Source organism: Oreochromis niloticus, linkage group LG17, assembly GCF_001858045.2.
Source record: "Oreochromis niloticus isolate F11D_XX linkage group LG17, O_niloticus_UMD_NMBU, whole genome shotgun sequence".
NCBI classification, from domain to species: domain Eukaryota; kingdom Metazoa; phylum Chordata; class Actinopteri; order Cichliformes; family Cichlidae; genus Oreochromis; species Oreochromis niloticus.
The window spans coordinates 10,257,525-10,271,246 of NC_031981.2; the positions used below are offsets into that span (position 1 = coordinate 10,257,525).

General features: G+C 40.2%; 1 protein-coding gene across 14 annotated transcripts in view; it reads right to left on the reverse strand.

Moving 5' to 3' along the window:
* LOC100690550 (ELKS/Rab6-interacting/CAST family member 1) overlaps window positions 1-13,722 on the reverse strand; it is a 154,858-nt gene that overhangs the window by 59,481 nt on the left and 81,655 nt on the right. The window lies entirely within an intron of this gene.

Genomic DNA, 13,722 nt, shown 5'->3' on the forward strand with positions numbered 1-13,722 from the left:
GTTAATAGTTCCTGTAAAGCAAGGCTTTGCTCCACTTTGCCCTCTGCTCTTAGACTGCACTGCAGTACACTACACAAACTCCCAAACACAAACACTCTGGTTTATAACCCTACAAGAGAAAACACAGTGCAACGAACGCACACATCGGAGCAGGTTTTATGAAACATTTGTTACTGCTGGCCTGCCATGTGTGGACCATCAAAGTTAAGCCAATAAAGCTCTGGTTTATAGTAAACTATTTACTGTAGCGCTCTCCTGCAGAAGGGCCAACGCAAAGTTTCACTTCACCACATTATATAAGTGAGGTTATTAGAGAAAATTATCGACACCTACCGACGTGGTAATGTGCGATCAAAACTTTGAAACAGTTCTCAAGGGCTGCAATAAACACATCAAAGGGATAATGCTATGCTGAAAAGGCAGAAGAATGATAAAATGATTATCGGGAATTACAGCTGAGAATGGCCTCGAAGCTTTAATTCAATGCCAAAATCCAAACCCTGTTTACTGATCTGGAAAACATACGTTCTTATCAAGACTATAAAAACTGAGAAAAATAATAATGAGTGAAAAAATGATCCGCTTGCCGTCAGCACAGCAGCCAGAGCCTGATTTGGTAGAGACTTTGTTTTATGTTTGACTGACGCTGCCTAGATTAAAGTAGCCCGATGTATAACAACACAGTGAGAACAGCAGGATTTTTTGGGCGAGAACTTTTTGAGAGCAGAGTCTGTGTCTTAAACTATAATGGAAGTGGGTCAGAGATGCTGGACATGAATAATTTAGCATGGAGAGAGAAGACGGGATGAGAGACCATCTGAGGCAAGTGTTAGGGAAATAGGTTAAAGCTGGTGCATAGGATATCTGTGTGTGTGTGTGCTTGAGTGTTTGAGAGGGAGAGAAAAGCTCCCCTCAAGGAGCTGTTGTACATCAGAGAGGCTTAAAAAAAAGACAGCGAGATGGCAAACACACTCACACACACACACACACACACACACACACACAGCATTGACAGGGAAGGGAATAAAATAACTGGAGGATTTGGAGGGAAAACAAATCAAAGAGACGTGAAGAAGGAGAGGCAGGGAAGCAGACACAGGAAAGGGAGGTAGAGAGACAAAGGAAGTAAGAGGGGAAGAGAGAGCAAGAGGGAGAGAAGGGCAGGTGGGACTGCTGCATGACAGAATGAGGATCTGTTCTTGACATATTCCCCCCTTTTTCTCGCTCCCTTTTTTTCCTCTAAAAAAACTTCTCCCGCTCCCTCACCTCTCTTTCTCTTTGTCTGTCGCTCAGACGTGCACACACACACTTAAAAACACACACTGTGACTAATAAGAAAAGTGTAAAAATGCATTATCTATGGTGTGCGGGAGTTTGCTCTTCCCATGAGACCACACACACACACACACGCACACAAACACAGAGACACACAAAGAAGTGTGACAAAGCTGCAGCTTTGTGCTCACTGTGGTTCTTTACAGTAAATCCATTTCTATGCTTAGCTACTGAGACCAAGACATCTGCTTACAATCTGTCAGCACAAACTCACTCCTGCCACATTAACCAGTGAAAGTAATGGACACCTGTGAGTCCCACATGTTCACTGAAGCGCAATTTATCTTATGACTGCGTAAGAGTAACTGAAATCTTACAGCTGATCTTTATCGGCGTCATACAACGCTACTGCGTGTCAGTGGATTAAGGGGAAGAAGAAGGAGGTTGGATGCAACTTTCACATCTTCTAATCCATGGCTCCCGAAGGTTTGATGAATGACTACCACTTCTGGGAGCTAGCTTGTGATGGAGGGCTTTACAGGAAAAATGCGCACGTCAAACACTTTATTGTTCAGAGGTGGGTGGTTAATGTTGCTAATTGTCCTCTTTGGACCAGTTTGAAGATTTTGAATCGTTAGTGAGAAGACTGATACATTTCCTGACCCTTGATGTAATTCTCTGTGTACTTTTTCTGTGCCATTTCACTACATCAACTATGCTTGGGCTAAATATATTACAGTACTTTATGGGCAATATAAAGTGCCATCAGAGGCAGCCATTGGCCAATAGACCACACTTGGAGAACCCATCTTCTAGTAACATCTTAAAAACCAAAATACCCTGACCTCCAAATCACGCAGACATTCATAGACATTTACAGACAAGTGACGGCTGAGCTGACACCTGCTGCACACAGAGGGAGCCTGCCCTTCAGCAGACAACCCATGTTGTAATTAGAGCGTAACAAGCATTCAGTTAAACTCCATCACTGGCTGTAGAGCTCGAACGCCAGCCTTGTGGCACATTAAACTCTCTTGTGGCGCATCGTGCACAAAAACACACACATGGCTGTTCTTTTTTGTTTTGCATCAAACCTTTGCCCTTCATTTCATGGTGCCCATCTTCATTCATCAGCACGATTATGGGCAATTTTATTGATTTTGATATTGATCTTCATTTTCTAAAGATAGCATCCATGCTGCCTAATCAACTTCACATGATTGTTACTACACTGTCATCCCTGTTTTAGTGAATTCCCTTTTTCTAAACAGCTCACTCAGGGCCAATAAGAATTAATGCAGTGAGAATTATTTGTAAAGAAAACTATTTTAACTAGCAGTAAAAAAAACCTAATGTGTACACTTATGTCTGCATTTTTTAATCTGTTGCCAGAATGAGAGTACCAATTTGTTTATTTGTTAGTTCACAGAAAGGCTTCAGTTAGTTAAGAGTGAGGGGAAAAGCTTTTTCTTATTATACAATATTTGAAATAAAAAAAAAAACCCCTACTACATTTTCAGAAATATTTGTGCGTGTTTTCTTGTTTGTTTGTTTTTTGTACTACTTGAACACTAAAGTGGCCCTCCAATGAGATGACAGCGCCAGCATTGGCCCACAGCTCATTCGATTTTCAGACCCCTGTTTTAGAGCCTTGGTTAGTGAAAGGAGACTGATTGTTTTCCTGGTTATGACTGTTTAAGAGCCGCCATGATTTCTCAGTGGATTTCAATTCTCATTAATTTGTGCAAAAAAAGCCAATCAGTGACAAGAACGCATCACTTTGTTTCTCAGCTACAACATTGCTGATGTTTTGGTTTAGCAGACAAAAAACTGTGCTCATTACAGTGAACTACAGTGAATTAATGTGTCTATTTAGTTTGACAACAGTATATATAACGTGTAGAAGCTAATACTTCATATTTGTGACTGAACTTTACCTTCTACAGAAGCAAAAACGCTATTTTTACAGTTGTGCGGTGCAACACTAAACAAAGCTGCTGTTATTTCTTTACATTACAACCAAATTAAATACATTTTATCATCTTTTAATGTGAATCTTGCTCACAAAACTGAGAAAAAGCAAAACTCAAACAATGATTAAACTCACTTTGAATATAACCCATTAGAGCAGGGCGATATGACCAAAAATATTTATCACGATATACATTTGAAAATTTGCGATAACGATATAACTGACGATATAATTGACACTAGACAAAATACTTTACAACTCCACAACTTTATTAGTGCAAAAAACCCCATCAATGTATTTTCACTTAAACAAGCAGCTGTTTTTTATGTGCATTAAAGTTATATAAAAATGTAACAGTGCAAATGCAAATTCCTTGCTGACAGTTTAACCAAAAGGCATTTCCAGTGGAAATTGGCCGACATATCTCAGCATAACCATGTATAATATCCACAAAACTTAAAAAGAGGTTATACACACACAATACGGTAATATTATGTTGAAGCACAGTACGTATCACTCCGCGAGGCTCCTGCCTGCGATAGCTGTAATGCTCCGACAATCCATCAAGCGGTGCGGGTTCGTAGCTTAGCAAAGTCGTACTAAAACATTTGACAGATTTTCGAGCGCCGTGTACCACATAAAATCGTTTCGAGGTCAGTAAACACAACCAGAATTCATACATAAGGCACACGGGATTATAAGGGACACTGTCGATTTTCAGAAAAATCAAAGGATTGATTTTAAGTGTGCCGTATTATCCAAACAACACGGTAATAACGACGGCCCGCTGGCATGCTCTACCAAAAATAGTGCTTTGTTGTGTATCTGACGGACGAAAGCTAAACCAGTTCCACACCACTGAAGTTGCAGCATTTTTACAAAACAATTCTGGTTCATCCGTTTCATTCAACGATCCGCTTTCGCTCTTCTCATTCTGCGTCGCCGCCATGTGCGTATGTAAACATAGGCACTGCGCATGCGCGTTTTACCCATATTCTATCGCGATATTTCATTTTCCTATCGTTGCCCAAAATTACACCGGTATTACCGTGAACGGTATGATATAGCCCAGCCCTATAACCCATTGTTCCCATTTCCATCGTTTTATTTCAGTTAACGCTCACTTTACTGCGAGCCAGCTTTCCCAAAAAGGGGGAAAAAGTCTGAAAAGAAAATGTTATCATTACATCACAAATATTCATTATACCTATAGTTTAACCATGATTACAAAGTTGAATCATCAAACTATTTTGGTGAATTTTTAGCTTCATCTGAAGCTGAAGCCCAACATGTCTCGCATGTTAAACCATCACAAATCTGTCACTGGTTTGTTCGGTTCTCCTCTGCCTGTCTTATACTGCACTTTTATTATTCCCAGAATAGAAATGAAATCCTCTGGCACTTACAACATACAATCAGAGGCTTTGAAAGAATCCATGTTTTGTTTTCTGTTTTTCGATACGTTTTCTCTCTTCATCACTCCCTCTCTCTCTTTAATTGCTGTTTAATGATCTGTTTGATGGCCTGGCACACGCAACCTGTAATCAGCCTGAGGAAAAGAGGCAACTTTAGGTTTTGCCGCATCCTTTTTTCCTTTATCTGTTTTTCCTCTCCACTTGTTTCTTTTGGTTCTAATCTCCCTACTCACTATTGAACTCCTGTGTTATAACCCCCCCCAACTGAGTTTAATTCAAAGAATTGGGCTACATGTCCGAAGAAATTTAGTAACAAAGTGTACATGATGCCAGCGACATGAAAGTAAACATTCACTGGTTTACAAGGATTCTTTTGTTTTTAGAAAATCACATTTTAAAAAAACAAAAAAAAACAACTTCTGAGTGAAGCGCGTCTTTTATTGTCTCTAGTTTACCGATTCAAATGTCTCAGATTCCTACAAAAAGTAAAAAAGAATCAGAACAGAGGCAGAGAGCCAGAGTGAAAGACAAAAGGGAAATACAGAGCGCACAAAAAAGTGGAGAGAAGAGAGCGAGACATAAAGCGCGGCGCCCTGATTTGAGCTTGTAAGACTAAGTGTCAAAACTGCGTGCCCCTTTTTGTCATACTAAGCTCTGAACATGTCTGTTACACACACACACACACACACACACACACACACACACACACAGACTTGCTTTGGCACGCTGTGGATTAATCTCATTGCTGTCTGAGGGGATCAAAGCGCCTCTCTCTGTGTTTGGTGTGCTGCCACGAGCATCATGTGTACATGCATTCGTGTGGGAGGATGTATTTTTATGCGTCTGTGCGTATGTGTTTGTATACATCTCCAAGCATTCCTCTGGGAGGGAAAGCTTCTCAGCAGTCTTGCTGTCTGTTTCTTTTTTTTTTGTAAACGACTGTGTGTGTGTGTGTGTCTTACACATGCAGCCATATTGTTAGTGACGGCTATAAAAAGCAGAGATGTCATTCCATTGACAGAGCCTTCGAAAATGAGATCCACGACTACACACATACACACACAAGCGCGCAAAAAAAAGAGTCCAACACGTCATCGATTAGTTTCAGTATGTAGTGACAACGGTGAAGACATGGACGGTGGGAGATAGTGAGAAATACAGCTTGCCAAACAGAAATCAGGCAATAATGACTTTGCCAGACAGGTGTAGGCTTAAAAGAAGGGATGGCAATGGAGAGATGAATGGAAGGAGATGAAGAAAAGTGGAAGGGAGGATGCAAGGGAGGAGACAAAAAAAGGAGGATGGAATGGACTGAGAGAAGTTATTTCAGGTTGAAAGATGAAGTAAAGGAGGGACGACAGGAATGAAGGGAGGGATGGCGGAAAGGGCGCAGGGGGAAGGAGAAGGAGTCTGGTAGGGAGATAAAACAGAGAACAGAGCAGCTAAGGAGAAATAAATTGAATTTATAGCATTCACCTTGAGGCATCAGCCAAGGTTCTCACTGCAGGAGACTGAAGACAGCGAAGCAGCTTCATGTGTCTGCAGACTTTCTTTATGGCCTAATTGTACACCAGGCTCAAAATCTAGTCTTTGTGTGCACAAGTGTAAAAGACAAATTTGATATTTTTTTTCCTCAAACGGACTCTCAATCTACTAAAAAGCTTCATCTTAGTGGGTTAAAATCTGTCCAGTCTGTTGTGCACACAGGAGATCCAGTTCTATTATATCCAGATGGAGTTTGGTGTTGCTGGGAATTTAAAGGAAAAAAATTCTCAGTGAATCACCTCCTAATACGAGATTATCACTACTTTCTCAGCCCGAGGCAGCATCCCACACACAGATTAAATAACTAAAATGCTCTGCGTCTTTCTCTGCAGAAAGGAAATAACTGCCAGTGCCGCCATTGACTTTGTTTGCCTGTTGCTGATAACCTTGACGTCATGCATCGTTGTCCTGATTTCTTCTCTTCTTTGAGTTTCTGCAGTGTTTTCTTTTCTGATGACCTTTTAAAGCATCACTTCAATGATGCTTTAAAAGGTCATCAGAAACCTGTTTACAACATTTGGTGCAACAGATGATTTCTGAGGTTCATAAAATGTTAAGTGAATTATTCTTGTCTGGTAAAAATATGATCAATAAATTAGTTGACATAAAGTTGTGCATAAAGGTAGGGCATGAAAGTAAAAGAAGGGGACATTAACCATAAAGTGTCATCTCAAAGATTGATGGATGAACGGAAGATGGAAGGCAGACAGAGATGAAGGGAATATCGTTTCTTTGGGATATCATGCAGTTTTGTTGGATAAGTTGTAAGTTGTTGTAGGACAGCTGTCTTTCTCCTTTTCTCTCTGCCAAAAAGACATTTTCTGCTTTTCTTTCTTTCATTTAATTTATTCCTCTTACTCCTTCCCCCCTAAAGCGATTTATACTTCCTGCCCTGACCTCTTTACTGTCTTTTCCGCTGCTTCCTCTGTGTGCTCCTCGTTCTCTCCTGCACATCTCCTCTCCTCTTATCACTTTTTAATTAGGTAAATTAACATTTGACATTATAAAATAATTTAAATAAACAATCAAGGCTTTTGATTTCAAGAAAAAAAAAGATATTTATAGATACCAGTAGTCTAGGACAGCGGTCTCCAACAATTTTATTGTCAGTTTACGTCCGACAATATTTTCACAGACCGGCCTTTAAGGTGTCGCGGATAAATACAACAAAATAAAACCAGTTTCAATATCAAAAAAAGGAAGATTTATTCATAACACACGGGAAAAGACCCAGGGAAAACGAGTTAACGATAAAAACGATTAAAAAAATAACAATAAAAACTGATAAAAACCCTGAAAACCATAAATTTCACACCCGAGCTTCAACTCTCGCGGCCCGGTACCAAACGACACACGGACTGGTACCGGTCCGTGGCCAAGGGGTTGGGGACTGCTACTCTAGGAGGAGAAAACAAACATGTAGACATGTGTACGCTTTAATCATTATAGCATGATGTATGGTGTTCTAGCCCTTTATGAGCGCAGCATAATTAGAACCCAAAACCTCTTTTTGTCAGATCTGATATGACAAAATATTTAAAATTTAATTGTTTAACGTGGGACAGTCAAAATTAAAAAGTCAGAGTTTACACCTCAACAAACCCAGTTCTGTTGGAATGGAAATGTCACATGAAAATTTGGTCACTACTGACTGCAATATAGACACAAACTGGTCAGATTTCCAGCACGGCAGCATGTTGGTTATCGCTGTCACCTGATGGCAAAAAGGTTCTGTGGCCTGTTGGTTGGCCGAGTCTCCATTTTTTTGTTGAGTCCTTTAAAAGAAAGCAACTGGAGGTTTGTAAAGATCCAAGAGGTGTCTTCAGCTCTAAAACAACTGATGGTGAAGGGAACTCACATGATGGTGGTGTGGGGCTTAGAGGTATCGCACCTTGGCCCCAGTGATGGTATTGATCCACATTTTGGTTCATTACATGATTAATAGTGTCATTGATGCTCAGGACCACCTCCAGGGGGACAACCACAGTACCTGTAAGTACCTGGGACTCTCCATCAGAGATGATCCAATCTCCAGCATCAAAGAAGCCTCTCGGATGTGAGCTAATACATCTTCAGGGACTTAAAGAAGCCCAGCTGCTTTATTTTCTCAGCACTCAGGACTACCATGACCTGGATGACTGAAACCTGCACGAGTTTCCATGCTCTTCTTGTGCCTGCGTAGGCTTCCTCTGGGTCTTGGGTAAACTGTTGCTTCTAAATTGACCAAAGTTGTTAGTATGTGGCTGTCTATCTTTTTGTGGTAGCCCTTGCGACCTGTCCACATTGTATTCTGCTTCTTGCTCAGTGTCAGCTAGGAGAGGCTTCATCTCCGCCACAACTCTCATTGGATAAGCAGTCAAGAAAATGCATGGATGAATGAGAAGTTCAACTGCTTTGACATGTTTAACTGTAATCTGTAATCTGGGTGTTTCTGTGTTGACAGGATCTGGTCTTATCATGCTGAATGAGTTAAGGAGTGAAATATGTAACAACTCGTCATCACAGTAAAAATCGTAAAATTACAGCCTCGCATTAAAGGTTTTCTTGGCAGACTTTTCCCTGTGAAAAATAAAGGCATGAAGGGCGTTGCTGTGCATACTGTAAAGCCTTTTAAGGAAAAGAACCTCTTTTTGAGATGACTTTCATCAATCGAGTCCTGATGGAGATGTTAAAGTTATGGTTCTGCTGGATTTACTGTCTCTTCGTCTCGGACAACGAAAACAGCTGCATCAACTGAAACATTACCAAACACATCACATGTACCGGGTTTCTAGCTCACTGGGAGCTAGAAACTGTCCCAACACATCCAGCAACCATAAAAGATGGACACGGATGTGTGGGTTTGACTTTGTATGAAACTGATGAATAGAAATGAGGGAAAGACAGAGCGAGGGATGTGTGTTAAATGTCAGTTAAGCTGAACAGCAGAAAGCAAAATAGGCTTTAATTCATTTAGATTGAGATTTCAGACCTGACACCCTGCTGTTACGCACACACTGTCAGCACATTCCTGCAGCTGGCTGCGACACACAGTCGCACACACACACCTGCATATGCCAAACTATAGAAACACATGACAGCATGCATGCACATCAACCCAAAGGAGACTGGGAAGAAAATGAGCATGTGCATTTTTAATATAAACCCCGAAGAAAATAAGTCACGTGTTGGAACCCTGCAGGGCAGATGTGCGTGGCTCTTTTTGTGTATTTGTACTTGTGTGTGTGTGCATTAAAGTCTGTAAAGACATATAGAACCAGCTGCTGAGAACTATAGCACAAAGATAGACTTAAAGCCTCTCAACTTCACATCAGTCTATGTGTGTGGAGGGAGGAAACAAGAGAAGGTGAGAAAGCGAGACAGAACGTCAGTATGTGCATTCGCTCAGCTGTATTTGGTATATGTTGCCGCATGGGAGTGAGTGTTTGTGTGTGTTTGCCCAAGAAACCACTGAAACATGCTGTATCATATATCATGTCTTACAGCAACATTAAACCTTACACCGATGTAAAACTGGGCAGCAAATCAGACATCAAACCCCCAAGAGTTAGAGCGGCCCGTGTGCGCAGAGACAGCTTCATGTGCATTACATTGAGATATATGAACACGAGGGACGCCGCCACCTTAAACATCTCATGTTTCACGTGTGGGAGAAAGCTAGAAACAAATGACGTGTTTGCTGACCGTACTCTAATGTCTTATGAAAAATATGAGCAATGGCGTCATGGGCATAACTCACTGAGAGGCAAGTACCAGCTACCTGAAATGTCTAAATTTTTCACTAAGGAGGAACAGACACAGATATGCATTATCCCAAATGTGTGGAGAGACCTGCAACAGCATGAAAAATATAAGAGCTCTAAAATCCAGCGTTGTTGGATACTCAAATAAATTACATAAGCCCCTGAAGGCAATTCATGGAGTGTTTTTAGAGTTTTGATAAGGTTGCTCTAAAACAGATACCAACTGAAAACAGTAGAAAATACCAGTGTTTGGTAAGACTCAGCCAAAGACAAACAAACTACAGCCCAGTGCGTACCACTGTGCCAACTATAATCAGTATTTGTGAAGGAGATAAACAGTTTGAGCACAGACAGACGTCTGTCTGACGTTTTATTAATTAAAGTAGGACTTGTTGATCTATCAGTATGTTATACAAACTTTATTTTTTATTGTTAGGAAAATTCTACACCAAAAAGAAGAGTTTGATAATAATTATAAATTTGTCTTGACTTTTCTTATATGTGGAAACAACACAAAGAAACTTTAATAGTAAAACACACTGCTGAGTTAAGAATATGTGTTAAAGATTGAGGCCAAGGGCAAGAGGGAAAAAAGAGGGGGGGAAAAGTCATTATTTGCAGCCACATAATGAATGTATAATTCACTGATTCGTCACACTGAACTTTATTTATCTGCTCCAGAAACAGCAGAGATTATCAGCAGAGTAAATATTTGGTTTAATGTAGAGTAGGTATGATCTGTGTATGGAAACACGCAGTCACCTCACAGTTCAGGTTGCAAGCTGGAACAAAATGGCAACAGGAGCTTAATCATGGGAATCATGCTATATTTATACACGCATTCACACATACATTCAGCTGGTAGGAGAGGGATGTTAAATGATGCACAGACTGAACTGGCTGCTTGAGATTGTTAATTAGAGTCTGACCGATAATGGACTCTTGTGGCTGCTGCAGCAAAAAATTCCTATACTGATACACTGGACAGTATTTAATACAAATATATCCATAGGTTGTATGTCAGACTTACGTTAAAGGGGAAACGTGACGGTGCCATTACTTATGATCTTGCCAGCAATGTCTTTTAAAAACTAGCTGGCAATTTGTAGTGAAGTTTCCCCTCCTCAGCTGTGATGTTTTTCTGGTATATGTGTGCTAAATATCGGAAACAACAAAGTTGGAGCTTCTGCGGTTTGGCAACTATGTGACAAACACATTTCTGAAGTACCCCAAACATTTTTGCATTGTCTTCTGTAGAAAAATAAAATAATATCAGCAGCATGTGGGTCAATATCAGTCTATAACACTGATATACAATCATAGGACACTGTATTAGGTACCCCGGTTATCTGCTTGTTAATGCAAATATCTAACCAGCCAAACTCATGGCAGCAAAGCAACACATTTATGGAATATAGACATGACCTAAATCAGCGGTTTCAAACACAAGGCCCGGGGTCCAGAATTGGCCCAACAAAGACTTTAAGCCAACACGTTCTCACTCCCAAAGCGTAATATTTTACACTAGGTGACAAATCGTCAACATATTATGCCTCCGCGCACCCCACACGTCCCTAAATGTCGAAATCGGAAAAACGAGGAAAAATGAGAACTGCTTGGATTAAATCTACAAATGTTTGTTCATTTTACTTAAATGCTTTGGAAAACATTATAAGAACCTTCCGCATAAGAACGCGGAAGGTCACCTTTCGTGTTCCTCGGGAACGCTGCGGGATGTTACGCCTCGGGAGTGAGAACAGGCTGTTTAAGCTGGCCCACTGCATGACATCTGAAAATGTGAAGGAGGGTGTAAACTTTTGACTTTTAACTTTATTTTTATAACTGTTTTACAACTTTTTCTACTAATAAAAATCTCCCCCATGGCTATTCGTATGACACCAAATGATTAAATAATTTAAAAAAAACATGACGGAAAAGTTCCTGTTTTTCTACTATCTACAACAGAAATTTCAGTTTTTTCACAAAGGGTAATTAATGCGCAGTTAAACGTCCTTAGACTGATAGAAAGGCGAGTTTCTTTGGTCCGGCTCATTCAAGATCAAAGTGGGTTGCATGTGGTCCACGATGTATAATGAGTTGGACATCCCTGGTCTCGATAATCTGGCAAATTTCAAAAGTGAGCGTTAGATTTGGGAAGAAAGGATTTTCCCACCTAGCCATCTCTAAGGCAAAAGCTCTTCTCTAATTTCATTGTATGATGCCTTAGTATAGCAACAATAAAGGAATCTTTATCCTTAAAGCCTCTCTAAACATGATTAATAGTAATTCTTTTAAAATGGAAACTTTTTTTTTAACTTACAGCAGTCAGTCATCATGCTTTTACTGCTGTGTGTAGTCGCGCCCAGAAGTACGATTCTGAACCGTGAAAAACTCCTGGTACTCTATACTTATGGGGTGGTCAGCGTGTATGTGTGTGTTTATATGACGTTAACATGTGTTTGTGTGTTCTCTGTTTGTAAGTCTGTGTACAGGGTATAAGAAGCACGTGTGTGTGTGTCTATTCACGTCTGTGCCTGTTACGTAAATATTCATCATGAAGTCATTGTATGTATAAAAGAAATGCTAGACAGGGCTTGACATCGGTAAATCAATCAAGAGTGCGCTTGCACACGTGCGCACACACACGATTTCATGCAAACACAACACCACACATTCTGATTCACTGACGCCTGCAATAATCACACGAGTCATTGCTGCACCTATAAAACGGTCCGTAACTCTGCTCACCTGGACTGTGAATGGACATGAACAGACTTACACACACACACTGTCTCCCTAAAAAAGAATAAAAATAAAAATGCAAACTTGGATTCAGGAAAACTAAATCACAATGGAAGCCGTCATTTCCCATGATCCAACAGTTGACTGTCCCACAATCTGTTTAAATAGACAGGGCATGCTGACAGTCTCTCTTTCAGCCCAGTGCACTGTTCCACTAAACTGGACCTTGTTGTAAGGTCTCAGTGAGGATATAAAATAGCAGAAGGGACTCCTCTTTGCTGCATTTAAGCTACAAACCCATCTATTAAACCATACTTTGAGTTAGACTGTGTAGGTGTCTGTTAATGTAATCAATCATATTGAGAGCTTTACAGCGGTACATGGTTATTGCATTATCACAGTACTTAAGTATATCATTTTAAAGTGTGGAGAGAAAAAGAGAGAAGATAAAAGAAGAAAGAGGGGGAGGAATAAGAGGAGAGAGTTAATGAGGTGCCGGGTGAAGATCATGTCAATGTGACCGGTCATAGAAACTGAAGCAGCAGAAGAGACTCCTGGAGATATCAAGAGTTGATTGTTCTGTATTTAAATTCTAAGCAGTGAGAATAAATGAGAAACTTTGGAAACTTTATACTGTTAAACTAAAACTGAATGCAGCCTTTTTACGTTAACCTCTGCATTAAAGAGAATAACATAGCACGGCTGTGTGCAAAATGTACCGCAAATCACATTTCTAGGAATCGTATTTTCAGACTGGATATTGACGTATGATACAGCAATCAATATTTTCTAGGACATTTGAGACATCACCCACGCTTTTATTAAATAACGATGTAGTCAAAAAATATTTAAAAAATGTTGAGATATGTGTAAAAGCAGCAGGTTTCCCAGTCTGGTTTCCCATAAAGCATACTAAGACTTTACATTTCACTGGGTAAATGATTTATTCTCAGAGTTTGTATGAGGTTCTGGTCAGTGTGTTGCCAACAGTGGATGGCAGTCAGCACACCACCAAGCAGATAGGAGCACT